The sequence below is a fragment of the Engystomops pustulosus genome, chromosome 1 (assembly GCF_040894005.1).
Source record: "Engystomops pustulosus chromosome 1, aEngPut4.maternal, whole genome shotgun sequence".
Classification (NCBI taxonomy): domain Eukaryota; kingdom Metazoa; phylum Chordata; class Amphibia; order Anura; family Leptodactylidae; genus Engystomops; species Engystomops pustulosus.
The window spans coordinates 94,185,628-94,207,193 of NC_092411.1; the positions used below are offsets into that span (position 1 = coordinate 94,185,628).

Genomic DNA, 21,566 nt, shown 5'->3' on the forward strand with positions numbered 1-21,566 from the left:
GTCACGCGCCTGAAGTCTATGGAAATGCATCAAAAACGCATTGCACTCTGAGACACTGAACAAACTCTGACTGAAAACTGATTGAACTCTGATGAAAAATGTCAGTTTTTCAATGACCAAACCCTGATCGCACCCTGATCAGACTCTGATGTGATCTGCAACACAAGTGTGAAAGGGGCCTAAAAAAGCCTGTTGATTGCAATAGGTCAGAGTGAAATGCAAGTTCTGCACATCAAAAGCACACGCAGAACACAAGTGTAAAAGGGGCCTTACTCCCTTCACATATCTTTCTTGACATATGTGGATGCAACATTATACATGTGCTTGGCGTTGATTCAAAAGCTAGCAGAGGCTCCCATATCTTTTTATGAGCTCATACATATGACCATAGTTTCTACAGTTCTGTTTGTGAGCTACCTGGATCGGGTGCTATTCCTGCTAATGCAGTAACTTGAGGGGATACAGAGGGTACGATCTCAACCGGGACCAAGAGGCTTTGGGGGCCCGTTAGGTGTCACTTTCCCATATGAGAAGACTAGTACTAAAATCCATACATTATAGTCGGAGGCCTGGCACAGACTTTGCACTTGGCCCATCAGCTTCAAGTTACACCACTGATTCCTGCCTACATCTATGGCTCAGGCAGCCCTTTTCTATTGTCATCGCACATGAGCTATGCTCACCCGCTGATGATGCACGGCTGCAAACAGTGGTCAATAGGATCTGAAATAAGCTCACATTCATTGCCTTAAATATGTTCAATAATTGTTTCCTTAGCTTTACTTGTTGTAGGCCACACTGGGGTAAATGTCCTGCCTAGCATAGAATTGCATTATAACCAGCAACCATTCATACTTGAACAGTGTAGGCTATAGCAAGTGCGTAGCTGGTGGCACCCAAAATATGGAGTATATGGAGTAAGGGCAAACCACAAGGCATTGCGATCATTTCAGGGCTTGTATGCCAGGAAACCGGTGTGCCAGTCCTGATAAAAGTCCCCCATGCTCATCATTACCTCACTTCATACATGGTTAGTTGCGTGTGTCCTGTCCTCCTTTTTTATATTTTTTTATTAAAATCTTTTTGCCATGATTTAAAAAACCAAAGTAAAACAAATATCATTGGTGACATGTTTTTCTGGGATTCCAATATTGTTTTTTCACCTTAGAACTGAGCAGTAGTAAACTGGCTCTGCAACTACATAGTGGGAACAGTTATCAGCTTCTTTAGACTTGGACTTTGACTTTCAACAGTACTTAAGCATGCCTTGCATTGCTGGTGGATTCTCTGGAAATCCAATTTATTTGACAAATATCTTATGTGGTCATTTTATGACTTCATACCTGTATGTGGTTGATATAGGGGGTACATACCAGTCAGGAGGGGTATGATATGGGAGACACACACCATCAGGAGGTTTAAATTCTACAGTTTCAGTAATAAATTTATAATTAAAGCAATAGCATGTAATGTAGAACAATTTTGGCAAAAGAATCGTCAATAGCCACCAATTTCCTTATGCAAAAAGTAAGAAACAATGATTATAAAACAATACATTTTTATTTCACGAGGTATTGATATGCAAATAGAGGGGACATGGATAACAAATATAAGAAAATTAGCACAGTCCCAGTGCCTCAATCTATGAGGAAGTGTCCCCTGTTTATCATACTTGATTTTGGTGGTGGATTTAATTTAAATAAGTTGAATATATATATATATATATATATATATATATATATATATATATATATATATATATATATATATATATGTACATACATATGTATATATATATGTATATATATATTTTTGTATTAATTAATATACTAATGTATATGTATAGTTTGAAACATTTCAGTACATAATCTGGTGTTTCTTCACACAATAATTTATTACAAATTTATCTGTATTTGAAAATGTTCTATATGCGAATATGTTTATGCAGCATATGCATTTCCATACTAAGGCTCCATGCTCACACCCACAAATAGTAGCCATGAGCTAGCCGCAAAAACAGCAGCTAGCTTATGGCTGCAGTAAAAAGGCATTGGGCCTAAGTCTAAGGCTACATTCAGACACATGTGTGCCTACCGTAGCACGGTAGCACGTAGCACACACCGGTGCCGGGGAGAGGAGGAGGTGACCGCTGCTCACCCCCACCCCACTGCATAGGGATATATGGTGCACAACGCCATATGCTGAGAAAGATTGGACATGTCCTGTCTTTTCATGGCTATGGAACAGTACGGTGCCGCACGGGGGCTATTTATATTCTGAATGGGCATGTGCAGGGGGTATGTTTATACTGAGTGGGCACGTGCAGGGGCTATGTATATACTGAGTGGGCACGTGCAGTGGTTATGTATATACTGAAGGGGAGAGAAGGCCACAGCATCCAATATGATGAAAAAAGATTAAACCTTTATTCACACAGGCATAGAAAAAAGTGGCACTTTTTTCTATGCCTGTGTGAATAAAGGTTTAACCTTTTTTCATCAAATTGGATGCTGTGGCCTTCTCTCCCCTTTTTGTCTTGGACTATGAATCCTGCACACTAGGACCCTGGGCTGCGTGCATCAAACAAACAGCTTTTGCTAAATAGATTGGTTACTGTCTTTTTTCTTTTTTTGGACGAAAATATGTATATACTGAGTGAGCACATGCAGGGGCTATCTATATACTAAGTGCGCACGTGGATGGGCTATCCATATACTGAGTGGGCACGTGCAGGGGCTATCTATATACTGAGGGGATATGTGCTGGGGCTACCTATATACTGAGTGGGCACATGCAGGGGCTATGTATATACTGAGTGGGCACGTGCAGTGGCTATGTATATACTGAGTGGGCACATGCACGGGCTATGTATATACTGAGTGGGCACATGGAGGGGCTTTCCATATACTGAGTGGGCACATGCAGGGGCTATCTATTTACTGAGTGGGCACATGCACGGGCTATGTATATACTGAGTGGGCACATGGAGGGGCTTTCCATATACTGAGTGGGCACATGCACGGGCTATGTATATACTGAGTGGGCACATGGAGGGGCTTTCCATATACTGAGTGGGCACATGCAGGGGCTATCTATTTACTGAGTGGGCACATGCACGGGCTATGTATATACTGAGTGGGCACTTGCAGGGGCTATCTATATACTAAGTGGGCACATGCTGGGGCTATCTATATAGTGAATAGGTATGTGGAGGGGCTATCTATATTCTGACTGGGTACGTGCAAGCGCTATCTATATACTGAGTGGGCACATGAAGGGGCTATCTATATATTAAGTGTCCCCTATCCTCTGTTATTACTCTGGGCAATGTGCAATACTTCTTTGTATTGACCTTCTATACCTCTACTCATCATGTATATTTAGTTATTTGACCATTGGTGGACTTTTTCTGTGTATGTTGTTTTTTTAAATGGATCTAATGACGTGTTATTTTATGCTTTCTGTATTTTGTTTTCTGTTTCCTTTTTTTGTGGTGTTATTTGATTTTTGGAAAAATCTATTTATTCTTGTGGGGTACATTGTGTCTGTGCCCCCTAATATTTGTATTGGTGTTCACTCTTCTTGTCATTGAATAAACCTTAACATATTCACGGTTGTAAATTATTCAGCCTCTTAGCTACAAGCTCTACGTCTGTGTGGGTGTGTCTAAGATGCACAAGCTATGGTCTGATTGGTCAGCAGCAGGCGCTTGTGATGATGTCACATGAGGCAGAGGTTCAGCCCTTCCATCTTGCTGATTGTAGTTCTTTTTAGAGCTGGAAACCATGGTTGCTGTGGACTAAAAAAGTACCAAATGGGATCTGAGGGGGAAAATACTTTTAGGAATGATTCCCAGGGACAGTTGAAGCAGAACTATATATTTATATATTTTTTTGCTTAGAATGACCCTTTAAGGTATTTCCATAACCGTACATTTAGCAGTTTCTGCACTACGATGTTCTTAGACACTCTGGTAAGGCCGCCAGGGTTATTGACGTTTTAAAAGCCAATTCAAATACAATCATATATAAATGTATAGGGGTTTGTTCTGCAGGCAGTAAATTCATTATACAATACAATAATGAAGTGGCGCCTTTTTAGACTGATCTGCTTATACCATATGATTAATAGAGCTGTATGAATCATGCCAATCCCAGTGCAATGTATTCTAATTTTTCTTTTATCTATTCTGATTAGCATTTTAAGGTTTAATAGACTAAAACAGTAAAATATTTTTTTTCCAGCTTCTATGAAAGACATGCTTCTGTAAAACTCTTCAGTAATGCTGTGTGGAGTGTTCAATTTATTCTCTCCACATCCTTTCATTTCTGTCAACCTTTACAGCTGTAAAAGTCTGCACACTAAAATATAAGCCTTAACCATATATTATTTTATAGTGCTCTGTACCTCTTCATAGTATGGAATCATATATTGAACCTCCTAGACATCTGTGGGTTTGCAGTATCGTGCTATAGGGTCACTAGCAGTGCATGTGTCACTAGCCGTGTAATGTAGGTGGATATATGAATGGTCATAAATTACACTTTTATTTATGATAGCATCCCAACACTGCCCCTTATACAAAGTATCCTTTTAACTGAGTAAAACTGACATAACTCTTGCACAAACCCGGGGGTAGTTATTATTTTTATTAAAGCTTATTTATTAATAAAGCTTGTATACTGTTTATTATGAATTGAGTATTAAGTTATATGATTAATTATTTATTCATTTGGGTATCCTATATACTTCTATTGGTATTGCAGTTATTATTTTTCGCACTAGTAGTTCCTATATCTGTGTTTTGCACTGTGATGTTATATTGTCCAAAACGGCTTTAATGTATTGGTCGCACTGCAAGAAGAACAAATGAGCCTCAGAAATGTCAAACCACATTCATGAAGGGTTTAGAAGTTGGTAGACTTGCTTTTTCTTGGTCCAATTATGCCAAAAAAATTGCCAGAAAGGTGTCAGGAAAGTAGAAGTGCAGAAAAAGTGTTTGGATTCAAAAACTGTGACCAAAAATTTCTCACAGACTGAACATTGTTGGGTGGCACCAACCTTAGGCTTAGTTCAAATAGCCTGTTAAATACTAGGTTAAGATTTGCTGTCAGAATTTGCGACATTGATTTTGGATGGGTCAAGCCATATATTTCAAGTGCCAATTGCTTTGCTGTGATGTCAACTATGATTATTAAACAAAATGCTTAGGACAGGAGGTGGGACCTGGTTGCCACAGCAGAAATGTAAAAGACAAAAAGCTGCACTGTTATTTTCATTTAGAAAATAACATGTCACCCATGAACAGCAAATTATGAACTAAAAACCTATGTCTTTCTCTACTCCACTGCTAGTAGCTCTATATCATGTAACTTGGTGCTAGAATCCACCGCGCAGTGGTAAATACAGAAGAATGTCTGCTATTGTGAGACAACTGTACCTTCTATTTAAAGGAGATCACGCAGATGGCACGCAAAAACTGGGGGGAGAGGGAGGTGCAGGGGGGGGGTCCATAATTAACAGCCCAGAGAGCTGGACATCTTATCCATGCGCTTTGTGCTGCTATTTCTAACTTTCTTTTCTAGGTGATCCTGGTGTGTCATGTCTAGCGATGGACAGTGCCGGGAACAAGATGAAGAGGAGCTGAGGTGAGTATTTCTTGTTTTTTTTTTTTGCTTTTTTAAGTGGTTGATTTTTTTTTAGCAGTGGTGCAGCCTAACAACTAAAGGGCACCTTCAATATTCTCTTCTTGACCACTCTAACATATATTTATGTTGGTCAAAGGGGACTCTGAAGGAAGTGTTGTGTTCCCTGCCCATCCTTCATTACACTATTGTGCTAGTCTGGGATGCTGCCCCCCCCCCCCCCGCGATACCTTGGGCCCCATAACAGTACTATGTATGCTGCATATACCCTGTTTCCCCTAAAATAAGACATCCCCCGAAAATAAGACCTAGTACAATTTTGCTCCGTCTTAGAAATATAAGGCCTCCCCTGAAAATAAGACCTAGCGGTCGCCATTGCAGCAGCTCCCCCCACGCCATACATTAGTATTAGTAAATCTTTTAGATGCTGCAGAAGGTTGTGACATGGGGAAGAATTCATGGAATAAAATCACTGACTGTTGTGCTGCAAATGTGATTCCAGCAGCTCCCAGGATAAGAAGGGTCATTTATGGAAAGTTCTTTTACTAAACATGAGAGATTGGGGCCAATGATTATAATAGAAATGGAGTCACAAGAAATTCAGCATGAAATTCCGAGTTTGGAGAGTCATAAGAGAAGTAGATTTTTTTGTTCAACGATAAATGTAAATTCTTGTTCTTGGAAAAATAAGAATCCCCTGAAAATAAGACCTAGTGCCTCTTTAGGAGCAAAAATTAATATAAGACACTGTCTTATTTTCGGGGAAACAGGGTAGCATCCATGGAAATTTATCTTACATGTTATGCCAGTTTCAGGTGTAAGATCAGTGACTTAACTAGAATCCACTGGGTTCCAGGGTAATATTTATAATGGGCACCCCACCATACTTTCATACATGCAAAGTTACCTTTTTGTCATGTTTCTGCTACAATATGTATATAAAAAATAGCAGTCTGTACTATTTTTTGCATTAGAAAAATTAAAGTATGACAAAAGGAAACCTTCTATGCATGCACATCTATTGTAAATGGTGTTAAACACGCTACTGTAAACGATGGTGAATGGAAGGACTACAATTTACTATAAATAATGGATATCCATTATTCCCCTCCGTAGTAGAAAAGAATAACCTAAACCAAAAGTGGATGATTATACTGTGTATAATCTGTCCTACCCCCCCCCCCCCCCACACCCTCATCATTCCGCACATGTACAAATTAAAAATATCATGCGAATTAGGTGGTTAGTGACTAGATTAGACACAGGTAGAAGTGGCATGTAGTCATTTACAGATGACAATCTGCTCCTTTGGGTACAGAACTTTATGTTTACTTCTTCTAGCTGTGACAACATTAGATGTCTTCAGATCTGTGTAGTACATCCCCCACACTGCGCTCCTTAAGATACCACAGTCATTTACAGCATAATGGTACCTGGATAGCATTTCTATGCCCCTAAATAATGCTGGCCGCTCACACCACAGCTGACCAAACTGTACCCTCCCCCACAAATTAATATTTCCCCCTCATTTATTGTATAATATAATATTATATATTTGACCTCATAAAAACTTTTATTTTATGCAGTGCCCTCCTAATTACAATATATAGCACATTAATAATACCGTAATATACCCAGTACCCATTATATGAGTTCAATTAAATTTATAATATATAGTTATTAATAATTTAAGGCTCCATTGTGAATTATAATAGATATTATACCCTGATAATAAATGAAACCACCCCAGTGCAAAGACATCATGACACAAGCCACTTGATGATGTCATCCTGTATCTTGCGTCTTAATGCAGCAGCACTGCAGGCAGGGGGAAGAGCCTGCTGTGCTGCGCTCATTGTCAGCTATATGGGGGCTGAAACATGTGACATAAAAACATCCAGTAGTTCAATACTCCAGTAGCCTATTCTGGCCACATTGGGGCAGATTTATATACCGGGTCCATTCGCGATCCATGGCGCGTTCTCTGCGCTGGATTCGGGTCCGGCCGGGATTCACTAAGGCAGTTCCTCCGCCGTCCACCAAGTGGCGCTGCTGCGCTGAAAAGCATCGGAACGCGCTGGAGTTCACCGAGCCGGGCTGAGTGAAGGTAAGTGCAAGCTCCACAACAGATTTTTTCCGAATCCGTCGGGTTTTCGTTCGGCCACGCCCCCCGATTTCCGTTGCGTGCATGCCAGCGCCGATGCGCCACAATCCGATCGCGTGCGCCAAAATCCTGGGGCAATTCAGGGGAAATCGGCGCAAATCGGAAATATTCGGGTAACACGTCGGGAAATCGCAAATCGGGCCCTTAGTAAATGAACCATATTGAGAACTAAAGTGATGGGTCATAGCACTAAGGAGAGGGGCCAACTTTTCATAGAGATGTGGCCAGGTCTGCATGGCAGTAAATACCTGCGACTGTGATTGTTACAACCCTGAGTAAGATATATCATGCAAGGCTTGAAGTTATCCCTTGGCAGTGAGGAAGTTGCAGAAGAGCAATTAGCTTATGCATAATCCTCTTCATTATTTAGGTGCATTTTAATCTAGCGCAATGATTACACTTTATAGAAACATTACAATAACTTATTTATATCACATGCAATGGGGAGAATTTACTAATTCTGGCGCAACCTCGACAGTCGGCATCTGAGATGAGACTATGGAAAGCATAGACCGATGTATTAAAGTAGCGCACGGCTGTAAGTAATTAATGCGGAGACGGAACTTATCAGCCGGACGCCATAAAAATGCTGACACAAATGAGATGTGCGCCAAAATATTACATGGACTGCCCCTTTTTTAAATTTTTTATTTCAGACCATTTTTTTCCTGGTCTGTTTTGTGCCAAAATTTGCGCACCCAACTCCACATACATGTGGCGGGTGATGTGGAAAATATAGGCCGCGCCTACTTGCACCAAAAAAAGACGGCCCGAGTCGGGATAGTTGGAAACAACTATTCTTTCTGGCACTAACTATAAATGATCTGCAACAATTATGCACCAAAATAAAACGTGAGTTTCTGACACTTTTTTGGTGCAGATACGATAATATATCTGCCCCAATGTATTGCATAAAATAAGGGTGGCTTTTTTTTTTCCTGCACCCTCCAATTTTTTTTTTAAATAAAAGTCAATAATTTAAATGTACCTCAAAACTACAACTTATCTAGCTCTCGTGCAGATGTATTATGGAAATGATGTAAGATCATAGATGAAAAAAGGTTATAAATCTTCTTTCGCAAATACGCATTGAAGCCACAGTGCAAATAACACCAATATGCATCAAATATGCTCAGAACAAAAACTAGTTGATTTTGTGCAGATTTAAATGCATTTTTTTCCGTATGACAATCCAGACCATGTGAAGATACCCTGCACCTGAATATGCAACCTACAGTTGCTGATCAGAGAACCCAATGACCATGATTTACTGTAATCGCTAGACTGCACCTGTTCACGTCATTGTCTCTGGTGGCAGTCTGACAATTGATGGTTAATTGTGACAATTAGCAGCAGATGCTAATTTGAGCACCCTTTTGCAGTTTCATATATTACTTAGTATGTTTTTATCACAGTTTTGTGAAAATGCCATTGTGAGAAACTGTGCATGTATACACATATATCAGTTGCCATTAGTTTTTTAACATCAAATCAGTGATAAAAAACAATAAAAACTGATATGTAAATGGGCCTTTAGTTTCTATCAATATTTTTTATTTTCTTAGCGACTACTATATCAATTATTTTCTTATCCTATAGTACTATTTATGAGAATATTTTATTTAGCCTTGGATGAGACAAATAGGTTTTCCCATCACTAAATGTGGCCATAATGTGGGGTAGACTCCTTCATTTGGAATTGTATTCATTATTATTAGACAGTAGGTCACATATTAGTAGATGAGAGCTGCTCTATGTCACACAGTATATTCCAAATAGGACAGTCAAACCCAGCTGTCTATAAATGGGTCTTTTTTTTAATGAATCTCTAATTTTATTGACATGAGCTAATTTGTATATTCAATGAGAACCATTAGCTCCCCTTGACCTACATATAAGGTATCTGGTCCAGCCAACCAGTACCCTCCTCCTCACTAACCTGGCTAGGAACCCTGGAACAACTGACATCGGATAAGGTCCTTTTTGGAGCAATCTGTGGTTCTTCTGATTTACACACAAGAATAGCAATATGAAACACTAAAAATTCTGATTTTCTGAAGGATCAAAATGTAAATAGATTAATATTTCATAGCATTCAGATTTTTTTTCGGTGGCAGCTTAAAAATTTGATTTTATTTTGTGGTTTAAAAAAAATCCCTTTCCATTCAAATAAATAATAAAAAATAGACTGCACTTTTTGGAATTTAGTGGTAGCATTTTTACACAAATTTTCGTAAAGGAAACACCAAATCCAAGTCAGAGGAGCTCAGTGTGAACAATGTTGCAATCTGTCTACATTCACAAAAAGTATGGGGTTTTGCGTTTTTTAAAATATAATTTTACAGATGTATGCTGCCTTACCTGAACATATATGTTCCCCTTTGTAATTGTCTCAGCTGAGAATGCACGGTAGACTGCCCACACCTCAGCCTAAAGAAAATACATTTCATTTGTAATTTGTAAATCCTGGCTCGGTTCGATCTCTAGTACAACTAGAATATGTGTTTTATACCAGTGGAGGGATGCAACCAAACTCCAATATTTCACCTGGTTATTAAAGTACTACAAACTGTAAGCCTACGTATATCTGGAGATGGATTTCATTTTATTGCTCACAAATTATAATATACATTTTCATAGTAATAAAGTATAGATTTCTTAAACTATTTTAACAGTGAACAATCAGCAATTACTTGCATATTTAATACATTAAAAAGAATACATTTTTCGCAAGAAAGCAATAATATATATATATTTAGAATGACTAAATATAACATAACTTTTCGTGTATTGAAGCAGTTATAAAAACCAGATAAATCAATTTTCTTTAGTTTTCAGCAGAAGATAATATCGATGTGGGATATTAGTTTTTAATAAAATAAAAAGCAAACGGGAGTCACTGTATATAAAGAGCTTATCGCAACGAATCATTAATATATTAGGACGATGCCTTGTATACTAAGTCATTATTTCAGACATATAAACTGTGCAGCAGCTTTGGGATGGACAATATTTGTAGATAGCAGCACACTGCATAAATACACACACTGAGACCGGACTGGTCAGATAGTAACAGACAGATTGGTAGATAGATAGTAAAGCCTTGAGCTTTTCCAGTTTAGTTCTGTCTATCCCCTTCATAGTGTGGGGTCTTTGTACTTAACACTTATTGCAGTGTAGTCCATGCTGTAAAAGAGTCAGTTGATATCAGATATGGGAACCAGTTCTGGAAACATTACATGACTTCATTCTCCTGCTCTCCTAGTTAACTGCTTCAGTGCCAGCACATACAACTATATATAAGTGTATATATATATATATATATATATATATATATATATATATATATATATATATATATGTACATGAAATGCATTTAGCGTTTGCCAATGGTCAAATAATCAGTCGGGAGTGATTGGATAAAGGATTGTATCCAGATTTCATAGACTTGTGTTTAGCTGAACAGACTGACAGATCCAGTAAGAGCAGTGTGTGCCTATGTGTCTATCCTGAGTGACAGCTCTGTCACTCAATAACAGCATCTACATAGACAGATATAGATCTGACATGGTATGCTAGATTTCACCCAGCTTTTCCCTTCTATTACTTCCCCCACTCTCAGCGGATTTCTGGAATCAGACCGTGTAATGCTACATATATCCACATGACATGTTTGAGATGCACTGGAGAGGCTTGTGTATTGAGGAGCTGCACTGTGGATGAATGTTGTAGTATTGCAGGCTGTGCAGCAGGCTCCGTACACCTCGGCTGAGCCTCCTCTTGTTAACTCTTCCTAGTCTGCAGTGTAGATGCAGTATCATGGAGTCTACCAGCAGGAGCGGGATATGTACAATGGAGGTCGGACTCACACACTGAGATTTCCCCCTAGTCCTGGAGGTGGGTAATGGCAGTCTGAAGAGCCACGTTGTATCAGGTCTCTACAGCAATAAGTATGCGTGGCTAGTAAGTGTATAAGTGTGGCTAAGAGCACACGTCTCTTTATATGTATCTGTGTGCCTGTATAGGTAATACAGAGTGAGAATGTGCGATGTATGTTATATGAAGGTGATTCACAGCAGTGTGCAGAGTTACTACAAGGTGACAGTGCTCGTCCTCAGTGACCAGGTCATCGCTGCTGTCAGTGCCATGAACATCACACCCTGACACAGCATTAGCCACAGTCTCACACAAGAGGCATTTGATCTAGAGACAGATGAAGCAAGTTTCAGATGCCATATTGTACTTAGGCAATCGATTGATACTTTAGTAGGATCCCGAGAAAGGAAGGTTAAAGGGCCATGGCCTGAAGAAGGGCATGAAGAATCTTATACCTTGTTCTGTCAATAGGAGGATGACAGGAGCAAGAAGTATGGAGTCCTCACAACTGCTGAACTAACACTCACAAGACTGCCTGGGACACGTTCACCCAGTCCTACCACTATCACATTACCCCTACATCTGTGTGCTGGGGCACTCTCTCTTTCATTGGAGATCCTAGTCTGCCATCTTGGGAGACTTCTGCATTACCACCAGGAATCAATCAGGAATCCTTCCATATGTAACATGTGACTCATAATGCAACTACTCAAGATAAATCATAGTACTAAACTTAAAGCATAAACATATATATATATATATATATATATATATATATGTATATATATATATATATATATATATATATATATATATATATATATTTATTTAAATAATATGTGTGTGTATATATATATCGTATGTATATGATATTTGGTTCCAGATTTTGTGTTGATAGGTATTGATCATCCTTCATAGTGTGTAACCCTATCTTCTTATGCTATCAGTCTCCCATATGTTTCAGCAATAGCGACTATCGATCATGTTGTAGCACAGTAGCGAGAAAGCTTGTACAAGTGTCTTCTTCTCAGAGTAAGTTATAATCACAGAGAATAAAGTGCAGATTTTTTTTTTGCTTTTATTTACTCCGATCTCGCTACAAACACATCTACTGCGATTTGAAACAGTAAAGAGATTGTACCCAGAGACAGACACATTACTGGATGTACAATGAATAAATGGATAGTTGTAACTAAAACTTGTAGATAATTGATAAGCAGAGAAATATGTTGATAGAGTTTGGAAGTTGCAGGAAAAATAATAATTAGTCAATCAATCATTATATTATATACATTTATTTGAGGTGCTAAAATATAATATACATAAAAGAAATACATGCAGAAAGAAACAAAAAAAATTAAAATGGAAGAAAATAAACATAATTTATAATTTGTAATCGAAGAAAAGAATGGGAATAGAATATTATGTAGTAGATAACGTGGTAACACATCACGTGTCTGTGATTTAGCTGACCGTGCATCTGCTTTGAAGCAGTAATATTTGTCAAGGCGGGGAGCCGACTCTTTATTTTATAACCGTGAATTACAAATAATATGGAATATACAAGGGCTGTAAACTGCTTCAAACAAAGCAAATTGCATATTTATGGAAGTAAGAGGAGCTTCTAGCCAGGCAGCAACCCCTCATGGAGAGACTTAGCTGAGAATCTGATACTACCAATATTTTATCTGTAAATGTAAACTCCTGTAAAGTGAACACACAACTATTGGGGGTCCCTCCCCGATCCTGATATAACGAGAGAAATTTGGAAAAACTTGAAAACATAAAAACTATTGAGGCATATGGTAATAATTAAATTCAATATTGATGATCATTATTATGTGATATGCCCAAAGAGAAGCGCTGCGATCACAGGGAAACACCCATGAATAAATGGATGAATAAATCATTAGGTGTTATATATCAGGTGTACCTAGTACTATGCCCTCTTATCAGCCCTCTGCATGTATATTTACACAGGGCTGCACCTACACTTTCATTTACTTACTTTAGATTTGCAGGAGGCTGTTCAATTACAATAACAATTTTAATATGTTTAACTACCCTGACCTATGCTGACCTTTAGTGATACCTCAGATTGCCTGAATTCTGGTCCCATCACTCTAATGAGCTAACGATCAGGATTTTAGGACACAGAGACTGATACAGAAAATACTGATATCAACATAATATATAATAATGATCATTTTGCAATTGCTGCTTCTTTAGAATACATAGTAGTTAGTCAATTGTGTATGTAAATGATAATGATAATATTTACCATCCTACCAGTTCTGACTTGTCGCAACCTCCATCATACATCCATTCATGCTACTCATGATTTTTCTATATTAATGGAGATTGTTTATAAATCCCCAAATAGATACATAAGTTATTAAAAGTCTATGTATTGAGAGAAAAGTATATTTATTGCTATAACTCTGTACACACTTGCTGCAATGGTAAATGGGAATGTATGCGTTTTGGCACAACTACTGTGTATCTGCCCTTCTGGTATCAGTCATAATGGACCTGTGCCCATGAAGTGGGGTGCCTAAGTGACACCAATGTGCTGCAGCTGAGAGAAGTCCAGTGAATTGCTGTTGACAATATACTTGCAAATGACCCCAAACAGTGAGACCTGTCTGGCAGGAATATGCAATGAGTCAATAGATCTTTCCATAAAAGGATGTGGATGGATGTATACACATTATAGATTGAGCTGCATATGTTTTCTAACTTGCAAGTTACACACTGAATGGGATGTTTATTTAGCCACATTAGCAGTGACCTTTTCCACAAATGTCTAGTCTAAACAGGGCGCATAATATTTATTTATCCTGTGCACATATAGAACACATGACATCCGCCTATCAATGTTACCCATGATTTTTTCATGAATGAAAGGTGGGAACTCTTTTTTAGTACACTAACCGGTGTGTTACACCTTACAGAGTATTTGGTCAGCAGTTAGGTGACCTGTTCCTTAATGTTTGCTACTGTCTGTCCCTTGACATCTGATGTAGGGGAAAACGTGGATTGTAGAGGCTTCAGTGCCTCTGCCTTAAGCTACACATACATTTGAGATAAAGGTTGTTGATATTGGATGACAATCTTATGTGTATGGGGTCAGAGGTGTCTAGTAATGGCATATTCCTCTTCTCTACTAAAAGACACACATGTATGCTGGATGACCTCAGTGAGCGTATAAATGAGGAAATAGGAAAAGGTTATCCTATCTTCTGTATGGCTGCCTTCACTTCCCCAATCTATTGCCCAGTTTTTTATAAGAAAAAGTACCTGTGGCCAATCAGAACATACATGTTGATGGGAGAACAATGACTATTTATATAGCATGGTGCGTTTTATACTGAACCTTATAAAGTATAGTCTATGGATCATCCATGAAAAATGGTTCTGACTAAGAGACGCTCTACTTGTCTATAGGAGAGACCAACAACCCGTTAAAATAATGGTTATGGGCTCTGATTAATTAAAAAATATTACATTCATTGCAACGTGTGGCGTTTATTCTAAAAACAGATGGCCCACAGCTTATTTTCACAGTTGTGTGCATCTGCCTTTACGCTAAGGATAGAAAGGCAGATTGGCTAGCTCACAGCGATGTAGGGCCCTTTCACACAAGCGTTTTTCACACACATGTTCTACACGTGTTTCTCACATGCAGGACTATCATTGAACCATCATTGAACACTGAACCACAGTATTCAATGGTCTTTTTCAGACATGCTTTTATTAAGCATGACAAACTGAACAAAATCAAAAAACTTTGTGAAATCTGCTGGAAATTGTCTATTTTTTTTACTGACCAAACTCTGATAAGACTATGCAACACTTGTGTGCATAATACATCCTTTTCTTTGGAGCAGTATACATCAGAATAGTTTTTTGTAGCTGCAATGTGTGGTGGACTATGCTTTTTTGTAAAGTTAGCTACCACTTAAAAGCATACAGTTTATGATTTATTTTTTTTCACAGTATAGACAATAGAAAACATATTTAATAAAAACAGAGCCTATAGAATAAATGCTATAGGTGTTTTTAAGAAGTGTTTCTGTTTTATCCATATGTACATGTACATCATAGGGAATCATAAACTTGCAGCCACTTGCGGGAGATTATACAACAGTATCAGTTATTGGAAATACATTTTCCCATTTGTCAGATGTTAAACATCAGAATTAAAATCAACCATAAATTGAGAATATTCATTCAAAGTAATACACTTGAGCAACATCATACTAGCACATGTTCTGTCAGAAAACTCCAGGAATATACATATTACAAAGTTCATCTCATAGATATAAACATAGCTGGCTTTAGCCCTGAGTATTACTTGTCCAAAGCAGCCAACCTAAACATCTCTTGCACACTTCATACAGTTGCAGGATTGGTGTCTTTCTCTGCAACCTCTGACTTTTGTGCTCACCGCTAATGCTTCCTAATCCAAGGTAAATATCAACAGAGAAACACCCAGAAGCGGATTGAGTGCCCTAGTTATAATTGAGGATTACAGACCTAACCTGTAGCTGTGTAGCTGTAACAAGTAGCTGTGATTCTAATGTCCGCTTTTCAAAAACGACTAAAACTGGTTGTAAAGTTTTTGATGATTTTTGATAGCTGCAAACACTGTAAATATAAAAATCTAGTTGGCTGAATATTTCATTGGAGTTAAATGAGTTTGAGGTGGTTTTAGGTGCGGTTTTGTCAATTACACAGGTGAAAGACATGGACTGAATGGGAGAAAGCTTTTCCACAAATTTCATTCACTTGATTTGATGTGATGTCTTTCACTTGTTAAAATAAGTGATACCACCTAAAACCAACCCAAAACTAATTGCGATGCAGTTTTAACTGCAACGTGTGACCGCTCTCTCAAAATCAAATTCAGTTCAGTTAATGTCTTTCTCCTGTTAAATTGACAAAACTGCACCTAAAACCACCTCAAAGTTGATTGCGATGCAGTTTTAACTGCAACCTGTGACTGCGCCCTCAATCAATTCTTTCATGAATTTCCAAATAGACTTGGCAATCAGCTGCTCGAAATCAATATGAATAACAAATTTCCTGCAAGATATTTTGGGTTAGGATACCTACATATTAAGATTTAGGCAGGTATTTGTTATCCATGCATTTTTTGGCCAAAAAATTACGCTGGCGGCAGTACTTTCCATTTGAAAAAAATGCTTGGGTAACGGCCTAATTGAATATAACAGGTGAAATAAAATTTACATTGATGTCAATGGGATTTTTAACTGATACATTAAACCTCTGTTCTTTAACGTTTCTTTAAAACAGGTTTTAGAAACAGATATTTGAATGCTAGTACTTATCCCAATATAGGCAAAATCGGCTGATTTGAAAAGCATCCAGTTTTCACAGATCCTCATAAACTACAGTCGGTCGGATCGGTCACATGTTCCACTGGTCCATTGAAAACTTTTCAGTTTACTCCAGCTGTGGCCTCTGTTTTAAGAACACAACACATTCACGGCTTTGACTGTATTGTTTATATGTCCTTGAATGGGTATTCCCATCTGGACATTTACATTTAATTGAATTCATTTGCCATATGTAAACATTTCTTCAATTGGATGTTATTAAAAAAAAAGTTCCTGTGTTAAGATTATTTCTCATAAATGTAGCCATATGGTCCCTTAGAAACAAGATTCGCTTCCTTGGATACGACCACCTCTGCTGGAGGGATTGCACAAAGAAACAAAAGGTTTTTGTACATGAAATGTCTGGGAGTTACTGCAGGTCCCACAGCCTTCCTGTGGTAATGATTGCTGAATCCAGGAGGTCAGACAGGACTCAATAGCACATGTCCGGCCACCGCTGCCTAAATGTGAGGTGGTCGTATCCGGGGTATTTTATTAGGGAAGGGAGGCCGCTGCAGGACATGTTATTAATAAGGGGAGGCCGCTGCTGGACATGTTATTAATAAGGGGAGGCCGCTGCTGGACATGTTATTATTAAGGGGAGGCCGCTGCTGGACATGTTATTAATAAGGGGAGGCCGCTGCAGGACATGTTATTAATAAGGGGAGGCCGCTGCAGGACATGTTATTAATAAGGGGAGGCCGCTGCTGGACATGTTATTAATAAGGGGAGGCCGCTGCTGGACATGTGATTAATAAGGGGAGGCCACTGCTGGACATGTTATTAATAAGGGGAGGCCGCTGCTGGACATGTGATTAATAAGGGGAGGCCGCTGCTGGACATGATATTACAAAATTAGTTTTTTTTCTAAAGGTGACACAGCACCCGAGTTTTGCTCATTTTTTTGGCGAATTTTGACACACCAAGCTCAAAAGGTTGCCCATCACTGGACTAAGGATTGGTAGGCGTAGGATACCGCACTACTTTTCCAGATATGATAGTTAGAATTTGCAGTGATACTTAAGCGCTTTCAAGCCCCAGCACCTTTGTTGTATTTTGGGCAATCCAAATATTAATCTTCCTTTTAGATAAGTTTAGGAGTGCTTTAATAAAAACTGGAATCATAGTGTCAGTAAAACTCAGCACGTACACTCCTACAACCTTTTAGCTGAAAAGTCACAATGAAATCACTGATCCCCAATAGTCTAGCAATAAAATCATCCTTGTCATCTCTAAATGGCCGGGCAATAAGAGGTCAAGCAAATCAGATGAAGAATGACAAATATTAAAGACAATCAGATCTATAAACATAATATGGATTAAGAAATACATCTATGAACAAAGCCAGAAGTAGCCTGCAGACACAGATTATATCACTAACTCACATTTATGTCTCAATAGAGCAGTCTGCAATTACTGATTGAGATAGTTTAATAAAATCCCTCTATCTTCAACTATACGACTGGTCATTCTTCACATGAATTATAAAGCCCTTCTCTGGTGAAGAAGACTGAATTCATGAGTAAAGTGAAGCAATCCCATAATCTAGCCCCAGACTTGTGCTTTCTGGGCCAAAAAGAAAGGGAAATCACTTCCATGCCTAAACTTAAGCTCCAGCCGGACATGTCCTGGGCAGAGTTCAATGCAGATACACATCTAAATAAGACAGAAATGTAACAAATGCTCTGAAGAACACAGACAAGCCACATGAGAGGGGGTAGGAAGTGGTTGCTAGAATGCACTCATGTATCAGGCCTCCTTTTCCAGCTGTTTTACATAAAACATTTCATTATTAGAGAGGAGGGACTGAACGCAATGTGAACCAGCAAAAGGAAGCTTCCAGCTGCTCACAGATCAGACTGGTTTGGAGCTCAAGACAGATATGTACAGAAGGCCTCAGGGGACAGAAGGCAGAGCAACCACTGGGTGGCTCCACTGCCGACTTTTTGACATTGATCAAAATACACATCTTCAACTTTGTGAAAAGTACCTATATATGATTTTTATACTTGAACTATTTGCAGACACTCTTTGACCAAGTCCTTTGTAAGGAGTTTTCAAGGATTTATAAAAATGGTAAGGAAAATTGAAAGATAAAAATAAAGCCATATTGTCGCTGACTAGCATCAGAGGTTATGTGCTTTACGTGATGACATCACTACTGAAACCAGCTACTGGCTGCAGCAATTGTGGGAATTAATGTACAGTTCTATTATAAGCACATTAAGAGGACCTGAAGTCTGCATTTAGTTTGCATTTAACATTTATAACATAGATCCAGAATGAAAAATAACCATAAATTGTAAAGAACCAATCTCCTTTACCCAGTACGTCTCACCATTTTGCATTGTAAAGTGAGTGGACAGTTGACTCCTTTTTAGAATTATTACATTAAAAAATAGATACAGGCAGTCCCCGTTATGTACAAGATACGTTCTTTAGGTTTGTTCTTAAGTTGAACTTGTATGTAAGTCGGAACAGGTATATTTTATAATTGTAGCTTCAAATAAAAATGTTATTTTGGTTCTGTGACAATTGAATTCTCAAAATTTTGTTTTTTTATCATTACAGCCTGGGACTAATGTAATAGCATCCAGAGAGCTTCACCAGAGGTCACAGTGACCAGAGAGCTCCATCGGTAAATAGGGGGTGTCTATAAGTTGAGTGCCCTTAAGTGTATTTTGCAATATTGCCTCCCAGTTTATTTTGGATTTCGGGTGTGGTTTAGTTCCAACCAAGCCTGTTACCCCTTATATCATGCAATTTACCCAGCTTATGATTAGAATAATGTAAACTAGTGTTCAGTAATCTCTATCACAGCTCCACATAGTTTTAACCTATTTTCAACAGGACCACATGGTTGTGTTCACATGTTGAGTTCGAACTAAGTTTAGAAACTAAATTTACGTGCAGCAAGGAGGAGCTTCTCCCAATGCGCAACTTGCTAATTGAAATGTAGTTCACTTACATTTTTTTTGTGAGTAGCAGATTTACTTGTCTGCAGTAGCTTTCATCAGTGATAGTTTTAATTATTTTGTGCTGCATCTGTAAAGAAAGAGTTAATGTACACACAAGCTCATCTTTCACCTTTTAATAGTGTAGTTCAATGGATCCACACAAAAGGTCACGTACATCCTAATTAGGTCAGTAAAATCAATGTTTATTCCTTCCTGGCCTGGAAGCAATAAATGACATGCCCCTTAAGGCTGTAACAGGTTAAATATGTTGCTTCTTTGCATCCTGAAAAAAAATGTATCATTTTGCACAAAAAAACATTTCTTTATGAAGATGCTCTATCTATCTATCTATCTATCTATCTATCTATCTATCTATCTATCTATCTATCTATCTATCATCTATCTATCATTCATCTATCTATCTGACTTGTAGGGTGATATTGTCTTCTTTCTTGTCTTACAGATGACATAAATCTAATGCTGGACAATCCGGTGCCACAATATTTGTACATCAGCAAAATCCTTTATAATGGGGGTCTGTTTGTGTCCATCATGTGTTTAATCCTTTGTTCTGCTCCTATGACAGAGCACAGAAGTGGAAAAAGAGGTTACAGATGTGAACAAACCTTACATTGATTATCTTGTGACATTGTGACATTTGTCAAGTGGTTGGATACATTAGGCAGCAAGTGAACAGTTAGTTCTTGAAGTTGATCTTTTAGAAGCAAAATATATGACCATTCATAGAGATTAAAACAGCTTTGACCACAATTTTATGATGAGCTGACTTTGTCAGAGGATCATCCTTGTGATGTGTTCTTGATATTTACTGGTTAACAGCATTGATCAATAAAGGATTACCAATGAAAGGATCATAGCCACCTAACACTTAATGAGGGATATTGGTGGTGAAGGCTAAAGTATTTAGTCCAATTCCAAAGCAAATCTACCCCCTGTCCTACATCTAGTGCACTGACAGCGAGCATCATAACTGGATCTTGGAATAATTGGAGAAGATGCCCTTGCCGGATCAGTCTTGTTGTCGCTTACATCATGTCGATAGCCAGGTTCTTGTGCATTTCTTACCAAGGGAAGTGATGGCACCAGGATGCACTGTTGATGCTGTGGGCAAAGTTCCACCTTGGGACCTTGCATTCGTGTAGATATTATTTAAAGACATATCAACTACCTAATAATTAATACCAAGTACACCCTTGATACATAATAAGGGATCATGCACATGACCGTCAGCTTGCGGACGTACATATGTCCCCCATAGACGGCTATGGTACACGGGCTCGGTACGGTGAGCGCAACAAGCACTCACTGTTTGGAGCTTTAGCCGCAAAAAGATAGAGACTGCTCTATCTTTGGCAGTATTGACAGCCGTGCGGCTACTATTTTTTATGGAGAGGGGTGCAGACGTGTGCCCACCAGGCAATAGTTTATTTGTGAATCAACCCTGAAAGTAAAGCTGCTGACAGCTTTATATGGAAACACATTGATACAAGGAAAGCTAGTA

At 38.5% G+C, this 21,566-nt stretch overlaps 1 long non-coding RNA gene across 1 annotated transcript; it reads left to right on the plus strand.

Moving 5' to 3' along the window:
• The first annotated feature begins 11,560 nt into the window (after positions 1–11,560).
• Positions 11,561–21,124, plus strand: LOC140127413 (uncharacterized). Its single transcript, XR_011854985.1, has 3 exons — positions 11,561–11,706; positions 19,659–19,725; positions 20,508–21,124. It is a non-coding gene; the product is annotated as an uncharacterized lncRNA (long non-coding RNA).
• Positions 21,125–21,566: the final 442 nt, after the last annotated feature.